Genomic DNA, 12,344 nt, shown 5'->3' on the forward strand with positions numbered 1-12,344 from the left:
TCTCATCTGCTTTACATGATTAAGTATAAAGGTCTTAGCACAGGAGCTAGCAAGCAGCTGAACACGGGGTGTGGGGGGGGATTGTGTGGGAGTTGGTAAGGGGAGCTGGCGGGAGGGACTGGGTGGTGGTTGGTTGGTTTTTTCCTTGACAGGAAAGTAGGCAGGAGGGCTATGACAGATACGGAGGCCGCAGTGGGAGTGAGCCAAGGAATGGCGGAGACAATGAAGATGACTGAGTGTGGAAGCTGCCACACGTACCTTATGCTGGAGTGGGTACCCAAAACCAGCTTCCTTTGTATGAAGTGCTGCCTGACAGAGCTGATGGAAGAGATGGTCGAGTTTTGGAGATGCAGGTGAAAATTATGGTTGAGTTTTGAAGGACATTCAAGCGGATGACGGAGGGAAGGCTGAAGGGAAAAGTCAAGATTCCCAGATGCAGACTGGACTGGAGAACTGTGAGTGGAGACTGCTGGGTGAGGAAAGTGGCCAGTAGAAGCGTGTAAATAGGAGAACTAGGCAGAGGAAAAGACAGGCACGTAACAAAATTCATATGGCGGGGTGGGGCCGAGGAATTCAGAGTGTGGGAGGGGTCTCAGGTCTGGGGCAAAGGGTTAGGGTGTGGGTGGGGGGGGTGAGGGCTCTGGCTGGGGCAGAGGGTTGGGGTGGGGGAGGGCTCCAGCTATGGGTGTGGGCTCTGGGATGGGGATGGGGGGTTTGGGGTGCAGTGGAGCTCCCTGGGGCTACACTGGGGAGAGATAACTCCCCCCCCTCCCCAGCTCTCTCTCCCTGCGGCAGCACCTGGGCTGGGGGGAGAGAGGCACCTTTCCCCCAGCTGTGGCAGGTCCTGGGCTGGGCTGGATTGCGGGAGGGGCCCCTGTCCCCCGGCCACAGTAGGTTCGGGGCCAGGCTAGGTCAGGGCCAGGGGAGGGGGGAAGGGGCGCTGCGGTAGGTCCAGGGCTTGGGGAGAGGCATCTCTCCCTGCCCCAGCCCTGAGAGCCTGCGCAATGCTTAATAGGCAGCTGCACAGCCAAGCAGCTTAGAGGGAAGTTAGTTGGTGACTCCCTACTGAGAAGAACAGACAGGCCTGTCACCAGAGCGGATCTGGAGAACAGAAGGGTGAGCTGTCTGTCAGCAGCTAAGATATGGGATGTGGACCTGAGGCTGAAGAGGATCCTAATGGGAGCAGGAAAGAATCCACTGATTCTCCTTCATGTGGGAGCAAACAATACTGCTAGATTCTCACTGGAATGCATCAAGGGAGACTATGCTAAGGTGGGGAAGATGCTTAAAAAAATGGAAGCTCAGATGACCTTCAGTGGGATTCTACCTGTCCCTGGAGGAAGAGAACAAAGGTGAGACAAGATTATGATGATCAACAGATGGTTCAGGCTATAAGGAGGGCTTTGGGATGTTTGACCACTGGGAGGCATTCACAGACAGAGGACAGTTCTAATGGGAGGGACTCCATTTGAGTAGGTAAAGTAATAGATTTTTTATATGGAGATTGGCCAACTGATTAAAAGAGCTTTAAACTAGGAAGTCGGGGGAGACGGTTGGGAGATGTTCATGTAATCTCCATGCCTGATTCTAACATTGACTGGGAGGAAAATCAAGAAAGACGGTGTATAGCAATGGAGAAAGGAACTGCAGAGAGTAGGAGAATGGACACTAAGAGGAAAGATAGTGCCAGTGACTGCCTAGGAAGGAGTACAGTGGAAAGGGATCTGGGGGTCATAGTGAATCACAAGCTAAATATGAGTCAATAGTCTAACACTGTTGCAAAAAAAGCAAACATCAGTCTGGGATTTATAGCAGGAGTGTTGTAAGCGAGACACAAGAAGTAATTCTTTTGCTCTACTTCGTGCTGATTAGGCCTCAACTGGAGTATTGTACCCAGTTCTGTGTGCCACATTACAGGAAAGATGTGGACCATTTGGAGAAAGTCCAGAGAAGAGCAATAAAAATGAATAAAGATCTATAAAATATGTCCGATAAGGGAAGATTGAAAAACTGGGTTTCTTTAGTCTGGAGACGAGAAGACTGAGAGGGGACATGAGAACAGTTTTCAAGTACATGATCAGTTATTATAAGGAGGAGGGAGGTAAATTGTTCTCGTTAACCTCTGAGGATAGGACAAGAAACAATGGGCTTAAGCAAGGGAGGTTTAGGCTGGACATTAGGAAAAACTTCCTAACTTTCAGGGTGGTTAAGCACTGGAATAAAATTGCCTAGGGAGGTTGTGGAATCTCTGTCATTGCAGATTTTTAAGAATAGGTTAGATAAACACGTGTCAGGGATGGTCTAGCTAATACTTAGTCCTGCCATGAGTGCCGGGGACTGGACTAGACGACCTCTCGAGGTCCCTTCCAGTCCTACGATTCTATGATTCTGTGGTCAATGATACTAACAGTCAGGTAGGTGATACTGGCGGTAGACTGACTGTACCTAATCTGGCGAGGAATCTGGGCAAAGCCAAGCAGAAACAGGTAAGATGTTTGTACACCAGTGAAAGGAGCCTTGGCAACAAAATGGAAGAACTAGATCTACTGGTGCAGGAAGTGAAACCAGATATTATCGGGATAACAGAAACTTGGTGGAATAGTAGTTATTGCTGGAGTAGTGGTTTTGAAGGGTATGTTTTGTTCAGGAAAGTCAGAAATAAAGGTAAAGGTGGTGGAGTAGCATTGCATATCAAGGATGAGGTAGACTGTAAAGAAATTAGAAGTCATGAAATGGATAAGACATCCAAGAATATTAAAGAAACTGGCACATGAAATTGCAAGTCCAATAGCAAGGATTTTTAATGAATCTGTAAACCTGGGGGTTGTACCCTGTGACTGTAGGATTGTTAAAATAGTACCTATTTTTAAGAAAGGGGGAAAAAAGTGATCCAGGAAACTACAGGTTAGTTTGACCTCAATTGTATGCAAGGTCTTAGAAAAAAATTTGAAGGAGAAAGTAGTTAAGGACATAGTGGTGAATGGTAATTGGGATAAAATACAACATGGTTTTACAAAAGGTAGATTGTGCCAGACCAACCTGATCTCCTTCTTTGAGAAGAGAACCGATTCTCTAGGCAAAGGAAATGCAGCAGATCTAATCTACCAGGATCTCAGTAAGGCATTTGATACAGTTCTACACAGGAAATTATTACCTACATTGGAGAAGATGGGGATTAATATGAGGATTGAAAGGTGGATACGGAATTAGTTAAAGGTGAACTGTCAGGCTGCAGGGAGGTTACTAGTGGAGTTCCTTAGGGATTGGTCTTGACATTTTTATTAATGACCTTGGTACAAAAAGTGGGAGTGAGCTAATAAAATTTGTGGATGCCACAAAGTTAGGAGCTATTGCCAATACGAAGGAGGACCGGAATATCATACAAAAAGCTCTGGAGGGCCTGGAAAACTGGAGTAATAGAAACGGGATGAAATTTAATAGTGCAAAGTGGCAGGTCATGCACTTAGGGACTAATAACAAGAATTTTTCCTATAAGCTGTGGACTTATTAGTTTGAAGTGAGAGGGCACTCGTTAGGGCCTGGGACAGGTCCATATTTACTTTTGCTGGGGAGGCACTGTGCCGTGCTCCAGGGGCGAAGGTGGTATCTGCCCTGAGGAAGAACTGAGAGACCCTGGCAGGAACTGACTCTCCTCCTCTCCTCCCACAGACCCCTACAGGAGACACTGCCCAGCTCTTCACACTGGTGTCACTCTCTTCCCTCCTGAGCATGCGCAGAAAGGAGCATCAGTGTCTGCTCTGGATGCAGCTTCCCGCCAATGGGTGACCGAGGTTTTATTTCTCACTGACACTTGCAAAGTTCCTGTGGGATCAGGGGAACACAGTGACATCTTGGGCTCTTTGTGTTAAATGCCTCTCCCCTACCTTGCCCATTGGAAACATTCTGGCCCTGGCTTGCAACTGGGGAAAGTTACAGCTGCAGTTCAGTTTATTCTAATGATCGGGGTCTGTGACAGGATCCCCAGGGTATAACCTGGAACTGGGGTACTGCTGTGCCTCCTTATCTCTCCAGCTTGGGCTGTATCTCACAATGCTTTGCTAGTGACAAGCAGCAAACCTCTCCAGACGCTGTGATTACTCAGTACAACAGGATATGGAGCCCCAAGCCCAGCTAGATTGCATGAATGCTCCTAGAGCCACACATGAATCATACAGCAAGAGGCACCTGCAAATCTCCCAAGTCACCAGCCTTGCACCTCAGAACTGTACTGTCTTGCCTGATCAGAAGCCTCACCAATGTAAGTTCATTCCCCAGTCCGCCCCTCCTTCGATGTGGAGAGGACCCACACCAGCCTTTGTAACCTGAGCTGAGATTTCCCAAGCACTTCAACCAAAACATGCTGTTAAGGATAAAACATTAAAATAAGTTTATTGACTACAGAAAGATAGGTTTTAAGTGATAGGCATAGAAGGTCAGAGAGAGTTACCACAGAAAATAAGAAGTAAGCATGGAGTCTAAAACCTAGGCATTATTAGACTGAGCAATAGTTAGTTAAAGCAGCTTTTCTCACCCCACTGGATGTTGCAGGTAGCTTACAGTCCTTAATACACAGGCTTTTCCAATTAAACCTGGGACCAATCTCCTCTTCATCAGTTGAAGTCTTTGTCTTCCCAGCATTCTTGTTACTTCCAGTGTAGGTTGGGGAGGAGAAAGGTAATTGCATGATGCCACTGTCCCTTGATTTATACCCTCAATCCATGTACCTGGCAAATGGAAAATACTAGCCCAGACATGTCTGGTGGGCTTTGCTGACTCACAGAGTTGAGCAATCCCCCATTGTGTAAATTGTATATCCCTTGTTTACAACTCCCTTGTTGATTAATGGTCCTCCTGATGATCTTTCAATGCTGTTGGTCACCTCCTTTGTTGTCACTGGAGAACTAACTGTGGACAACTCCCAAACTTACAATATATTTCAGTAACAACCATACAGCAAAATCTCATAACTTCAGATATACTAACGATAGACATATTTTGACAGAACAATGGGGTTCAGCAGATCATGACCTTTCCTGTGGTATCTTACATGGCATGCTTTGTATGAAATATACCCACATATGAATGATGACTATGGGGGTTACAGAGTGCTGCTTGGAGGTACAGAGTGCCACAGGGACACCATGTATTTTTGTATGAACTGAATGGGAAATGGAATCAGAATCCCAAGCTATTAAATAATCAGAAATCTAATTGGTCTTGTTCTCCCTATAAGGTGCTGTTGCAAATCAGCTGTAAAGCGTATACCCTAGAGATGGGCATTGGATTTAATACATAAACACATTACTGGAATGTCCCACTCTCTGGGCAGGAATTCTGACCTTGGCCTGATTTGATTTTGTATTTCCAAGAATTTTATTGGTGCATAGAAAAGGGAACTTTCCTGAGGGCTCTCCTACCCTAGGGAATCAGCAGAAGGAGCATAAATGATAACTTGGGGCTGAAGCTTTTCCCCCTTTAGGGGATGGTGCTCCCCCGCCCCCACACACACTTTATCTGGGTCCGATTCTGTGACTCAGACAGAGCGAGGTGGTCTCTGCATTCTCCTGCTGGAAAAGCAGAGAGGCTGAGAGGGGAGGAAAAAAGGGCATTGGGAGACAAACAGGGCCTGACTGGAAATGGGGAGATTGGGTAACAACACTTACCCACTGTCTTTCTGAGCTCAGAGGATTTAACACTCATTGTCTGATCAGGACTCACTACTGCTAGGAGCTGGAGAAGTGTCTATACCATCCCTGGTCAGATGGGGAAACTAAGGGAAGCTGACTTGTTTACAGCGTATAAGCAAAAAGGGTAAAAGTACTATCAAAATCCCCACAGTAACAATACAACAAAAGGGGGAGCTTATTAGGTACAGGGAACAAAGGACAGGGCTAAGGAAAGAACAGGAGTAACCGGAATGAGAAGCCATCAACAGCACTTTAAACCCAGTGCAACACCAGCATTTACGAGGGACCAAACCCCTCTGCCCCTGTCTTCCTCTCGGGCCCTGCGTAACACAATGGAAGTTGAGTACCAGTTCTCTAGGGGGTGCTGCCACCCTGTACTCATTGGCCAGCTTGAAATTCACAAGGAAAACATGGGGATTCTTATCAGGTCTTCAGTCTCCCTGCTCTGCAGTCTAGGGGACAATTCTGGTGGCTTGCGGTAGCCTGACCACGACTCGCTCCTCAGCCCCCGGGTTGCTGGTCTCTGTGGCTGATAGACGTGACCCAGTGGCCACGAATAGGGTTCAAAGTCTCCCTTTGTATAAGCGTGGGAAGGTCAATGGGCACCTCCCAGGGTGTGATGCGTCTTCCTGCACTCCACCAACAGCCAACCACCGAGTGTAAACCAATCCCTTTGTCTCCGAACGCCGGCTTCTGATTGGCTCTGGTGGTAGCTCCCGGCGTGTTCCGTCTCCTCCAGGCCTCCTGGGACGCGGGATCCTGAGCTCTGCAGCCAGTACTGCTGTAGGCCAGGGGCGAGTCCCCTCCGGGCTTAGTGCAATGTGTCAGGAACCACCAGCTGTTCCAGGCCAGACGCCTGTTCTAGCCAATAGAGGCTAAATACCCCCAAAGACAGGGCTAGCCGCCAGGGGTGCCTGCACCCTGCTGTAATCACGGCAAACCCTGCTTCCCAAGCTGCACAGAATCCTGTATCTTCCCACCAGATCATCCTCCCTAGGCTGGAAAGGCGTCGTTTACTGCCCTTCTTTGCACTTCCTAGGAGCAGGGCGTGTTCCAAAGGCTGCAGAGACGCTTGAATGGATCCTCACAGCTGCTCCCGCCCAGTGAGAGAGGTAGGGGAAGATTATTGCCCCCCATTTCTTGATGAAGAAACTACGGCAGGGGAAGGTGAAGTGACTTCTCTAATATCAAATGGGCAGGCAGTGGCAGAGTTCAGATTAGAACCCAAGAGTCCTGCCTTCCCTTGGGAGACTTTCCCCAGCCTGCAGGAGGAATGGGACCCAGGAATCCTGACTCTCAAACTTACTGACTGCTCAAATTTCAGACACCAAATGCTCACAATAAAGTGCTCTCAAATGAGCTGCATGAATTGTACATTGAAAAGAGTCAGCAAGTAATTTGGAAGAACTAACAATCAAACTCCTCCCAGACATTATTGGAAAGAAGGTGGAAAAGCTTATCAACTAAATATTTTTGTTATGAACAGTTTTCAAAGTGACTAATCTGAGGAGGGTAGGGATAGGATACAGAAGGAGCTAGACAAATTGGAGGATGCTTTCAACTACCTGAAAGGGGGTTCCAAAGAGGATGGCTCTAGACTGTTCTCAGTGGGAGCTGATGACAGAACAAGGAGTAATGGTCTCAAGTTGCAGTGGGAGAGGTTTAGGTTGGATATTAGGAAAAACTTTTTCACTAGGAGGGTGGTGAAACACTGGAATGCGTTACCTAGGGAGGTGGTGGAATCTCCTTCCTTAGAAGTTTTTAAGGTCAGGCTTGACAAAGCCCTGGCTGGGATGATTTAATTGGGGATCTGTCCTGCTTTGAGCAGGGGGTTGGACTAGATGACCTCCTGAGGTCCCTTCCAACCCTGATATTCTATGATTCTATGATTCTAAGAACTAGATAAGTTCATGGAGGATATGTCCATCGATGATTATTAGCCAGGATGTTCAGGGATGGTGTCCCTAGCCTCTGTTTGTCAGAAGCTTGGAATGGGTGACAGGGGATGGATCACTTGATGATTACCTGTTCTGTTCATTCCCTCTGGGGCACCTGGCACTGGCCACTGTGGGAAGACAGGATACTGGGCTAGATGGAACTTTGGTCTGACCCAGTATGGTTGGTCTTATGTTCTTATGTTAACTACAGAAGCCCCTCCACCCACCCACCCACCCCTCAGGAGGGTGTGAAGGCCTGGTCACTGGCCAGAGCCCTTGCTGGAGGGGGGGTGATCTCTGGGAAGCTTAGCAGTGTGTGTGTCGGTTCTTCATACAAAGGAAACTGTTTCTGGATACCTGCTTCAGGATAATGTACATGTCGCAGCTCCCATATCCGGTCATTTTCATTGTCATGGGTGGCACATAGAAGACACCAGGGGAGGCTAAGCCTTCCCCAAAAGGGCCTGCCATGCAGGGGAAAAAAAGATGCGTTTGGGGTCACCCCTCCGGAGGCATGCCTGTCCACTGCCACCTTTGGAATGGTGAACACGAAGCTCCATAGAAGCGGGGCAGGGGGGCACCAGCGCCCAGACCATGGCCTTGTCCTCACTGTACGCCACCCCTGCTCTGCCTTTTCCCCTGAGCCGCTGCCCTTGGTCCACCTCTTCCTGCTTCAATGCCTCCTCTTCCATCAAGGCCTCCTGCCTGCCCACCGCTTGCTCCTTTCTGCCCCCTTCCCTGAGGTCTCCCCAACCCGCCACTAACCACTCTCCATTCTGTCTTCCCCCGATTGCTCACCTAAGGCAGGAAAAAGTGAGGGGCCATGGCCCCATGCCTCCCTCCCCAGTCCCATTTTCAGGCCCTTCCACCTCTGTAGCAGCCTGGACATAGTCCAGAAGGAGCCTGGGGTTTGCCACTGTCGGAGTGCAGTCAAAAAGGAAATGTGCATGATGACCTTATGGTGGACGTGCTGAACAGGGACAACCAGACTCTAATACCAGGATAAGGATTAACGGCAAGCGGAAAGGCACTGAGAGGCTACAGAGAATGAGGACAGACTTGCAGTGCAGTTTCAGAAACAGGAACATTGGTTGAGGAAGATAGAGCACAGCCGAAAACCTGTTTGAGAGGCTGCTTGTGCTAAGGACCATGAGAGTGCAGGTTCTGCGTCACCCATACCATGTCCTGAGTCCCCTCCATGGTACCATGTCCTGAAGGCCAGGAATACATTGGGCAATACCATTATTGGGTGGCCCATGCAACCAGGACTGCATGCTACTTGGCCAGGGCAAATGTACCCAGTGCAGGCCTCCACCTCGAGGAGTCCGCCATCCCTGTGCAGCAGCACCAACTACATGCAGAAGAAGAGAAAGGAGAACTGAGGGCCAGGGGACACACTGTAGCCCATAGGCTGGCCTTTGGTGTATTCACTGCCCTTCCTTCATAATATTTAGCTGCTTTCATTATATTCAGCTGTAACACAAGAAACCTAGAGTGTCCGGTAAGACATTGGCTGACACATAAATGTGGTTAAATAGGCCGTGACCTTGGAGTAGATCAACAGTTACCTTTCGATTTTAGGAACTAAGAATCACATGCTCTATGGTGGGAGGTAGAATGTTCCAACCAGTGCTACCACAAGGAACATAGAATCATAGAGGACACACCATCCTCCAGATCATTTATGAAGATATTGAACAAAACGGGCCCCAGGACCGACCCCTGGGGCACTCCACTTGACACCGGCTGCCAACTAGACATGGAGCCATTGATCACTACCCGTTGAGCCCGACAATCAAGCCAGCTTTCTACCCACCTTATAGTGCATTCATCCAGCCCATACTTCCTTAACTTGCTGACAAGAATACTGTGGGAGACCGTGTCAAAAGCTTTGCTAAAGTCAAGAAACAATACATCCACTGCTTTCCCTTCATCCACAGAACCAGTAATCTCATCATAAAAGGCGATTAGATTAGTCAGGCATGACCTTCCCTTGGTGAATCCATGCTGACTGTTCCTGATCACTTTCCTCTCATGTAAGTGCTTCAGGATTGATTCTTTGAGGACCTGCTCCATGATTTTTCCAGGGACTGAGGTGAGGCTGACTGGCCTGTAGTTCCCAGGATCCTCCTTCTTCCCTTTTTTAAAGATTGGCACTACATTAGCCTTTTTCCAGTCATCCGGGACTTCCCCCGTTCGCCACGAGTTTTCAAAGATAATGGCCAAGGGCTCTGCAATCACAGCCGCCAATTCCTTCAACACTCTCGGATGCAATTCGTCCGGCCCCATGGACTTGTGCACATCCAGCTTTTCTAAATAGTCCCTAACCACCTCTATCTCTACAGAGGGCTGGCCATCTCTTCCCCATTTTGTGATGCCCAGCGCAGCAGTCTGGGAGCTGACCTTGTTAGTGAAAACAGAGGCAAAAAAAGCATTGAGTACATTAGCTTTTTCCACATCCTCTGTCACTAGGTTGCCTCCCTCATTCAGTAAGGGGCCCACACTTTCCTTGGCTTTCTTCTTGTTGCCAACATACCTGAAGAAACCCTTCTTGTTACTCTTGACATCTCTTGCTAGCTGCAGCTCCAGGTGCGATTTGGCCCTCCTGATATCTTTCCTACATGCCCGAGCAATATTTTTATACTCTTCCCTGGTCATATGTCCAACCTTCCACTTCTTGTAAGCTTCTTTTTTATGTTTAAGATCCGCTAGGATTTCACCATTAAGCCAAGCTGGTCGCCTGCCATATTTACTATTCTTTCGACTCATCGGGATGGTTTGTCCCTGTAACCTCAACAGGGATTCCTTGAAATACAGCCAGCTCTCCTGGACTCCCTTCCCCTTCATGCTAGTCCCCCAGGGGATCCTGGCCATCTGTTCCCTGAGGGAGTCAAAGTCTGCTTTCCTGAAGTCCAGGGTCTGTATCCTGCTGCTTACCTTTCTTCCCTGCATCAGGATCCTGAACTCAACCAACTCATGGTCACTGCCTCCCAGATTCCCATCCACTTTTGCTTCCCCCACTAATTCTTCCCTGTTTGTGAGCAGCAGGTCAAGAAAAGCGCCCCCCCCTAGTTGGCTCCCCTAGCACTTGCACCAGGAAATTGTCCCCTACGCTTTCCAAAAACTTCCTGGATTGTCTATACACCGCTGTATTGCTCTCCCAGCAGATATCAGGAAAATTAAAGTCACCCATGAGAATCAGGGCATGCGATCTAGTAGCTTCCGTGAGTTGCCGGAAGAAAGCCTCATCCACCTCATCCCCCTGGTCCGGTGGTCTATAGCAGACTCCCACCACTACATCACTCTTGTTGCACACACTTCTAAACTTAATCCAGAGACACTCAGGTTTTTCCACAGTTTCGTACCGGAGCTCTGAGCAGTCATACTGCTCCCTTACATACAGTGCTACTCCCCCACCTTTTCTGCCCTGCCTGTCCTTCCTGAACAGTTTATAACCATCCATGACAGTACTCCAGTCATGTGAGTTATCCCACCAAGTCTCTGTTATTCCAATCACGTCATAGTTCCTTGACATCACCAGGACCTCCAGTTCTCCCTGCTTGTTTCCAAGGCTTTGTGCATTTGTATATAAGCACTTGAGATAACCTGTTGATCGCCCCTCATTCCCAGTATGAGGCAGGAGCCCTCCCCTCACAGACATTCCTGCCTGTGCTTCCTCCCGGTATCCCGCTTTCCCACTTACCTCAGGGCTTTGGTCTCCTTCCCCCGGTGAACCTAGTTTAAAGCCCTCCTCACTAGGTTAGCCAGCCTGCTGGCAAAGATGCTCTTCCCTCTCTTCGTAAGATGGAGCCCGTCTCTGCCCAGCACTCCTCCTTCATGGAACACCATCCCATGGTCAAAGAATCCAACATGGAAGTGATAACTGCCAATCCGCTTAAGCAAGGGGTGCCGGATATGAGCATGAGTTGGAATGGTAGTTACACGTATCAATATACTAATCTATAGATGAAGGACACCTCGACATTAGTAGGATGAGGAAATACACTCATGCCACTGTGTCTAATGCATATTCAGTAGGGCTTTTGCCTTATTTGTAACATATTATAAAAGTTACATCCCAGCCTGTGGGGGTAGGGGAGAGAGATGTGGCTCTTGGAAGGGGCCATAATGATGGCAACTTGTGATGAGGAGGAAGGTGATAGTGATGAGGAAGAGGATGGCCAACATTTTAGGTAGTCCTGCAAGGGATGATGTGAGTATATGGATGTACAGGCGTACATTCTGTAGTCTCTCTATCTACCTTACTGAGTTAGAATGTTTGTGACTTTGCTAGATGTATTAATAAGTATAATAATTATTATTAATGTATTAATGACTGTATGAATAATTAATGTAAATATAGAATGTCAGGATATGTAAGGGTTACGCAGAAAAGTGGGATACCGCTGGTGAGCAGAGATGGTATTAAGGAGTAAAGGCACGGGCAAGCACCGCTTCTGTGCTGGAGAGATTTAGGGCTAACCCCTCCCTTCCCTTCTCCTTGTGAAGAGTTTGATAAGGTTGCAGCTGCCTGAGGAATATGGGGATCTAAAGAATACCTTTTGGGTAAAGTAGTGTTATCTCCCCCTCCCTTCCTTTCCCAGCTACACAGGCGAATTCAGGGTCATGGCCCCTTCCTCCCTTCCCAGCAAACTGCTGATCCAGGGAGTTCGTGACTGCAATTATAGCAAAGAAGTGTATCTTCAAAGTAAAAATTATC

The sequence above is a fragment of the Chelonia mydas genome, chromosome 11, assembly GCF_015237465.2.
Source record: "Chelonia mydas isolate rCheMyd1 chromosome 11, rCheMyd1.pri.v2, whole genome shotgun sequence".
NCBI lineage: Eukaryota > Metazoa > Chordata > Testudines > Cheloniidae > Chelonia > Chelonia mydas.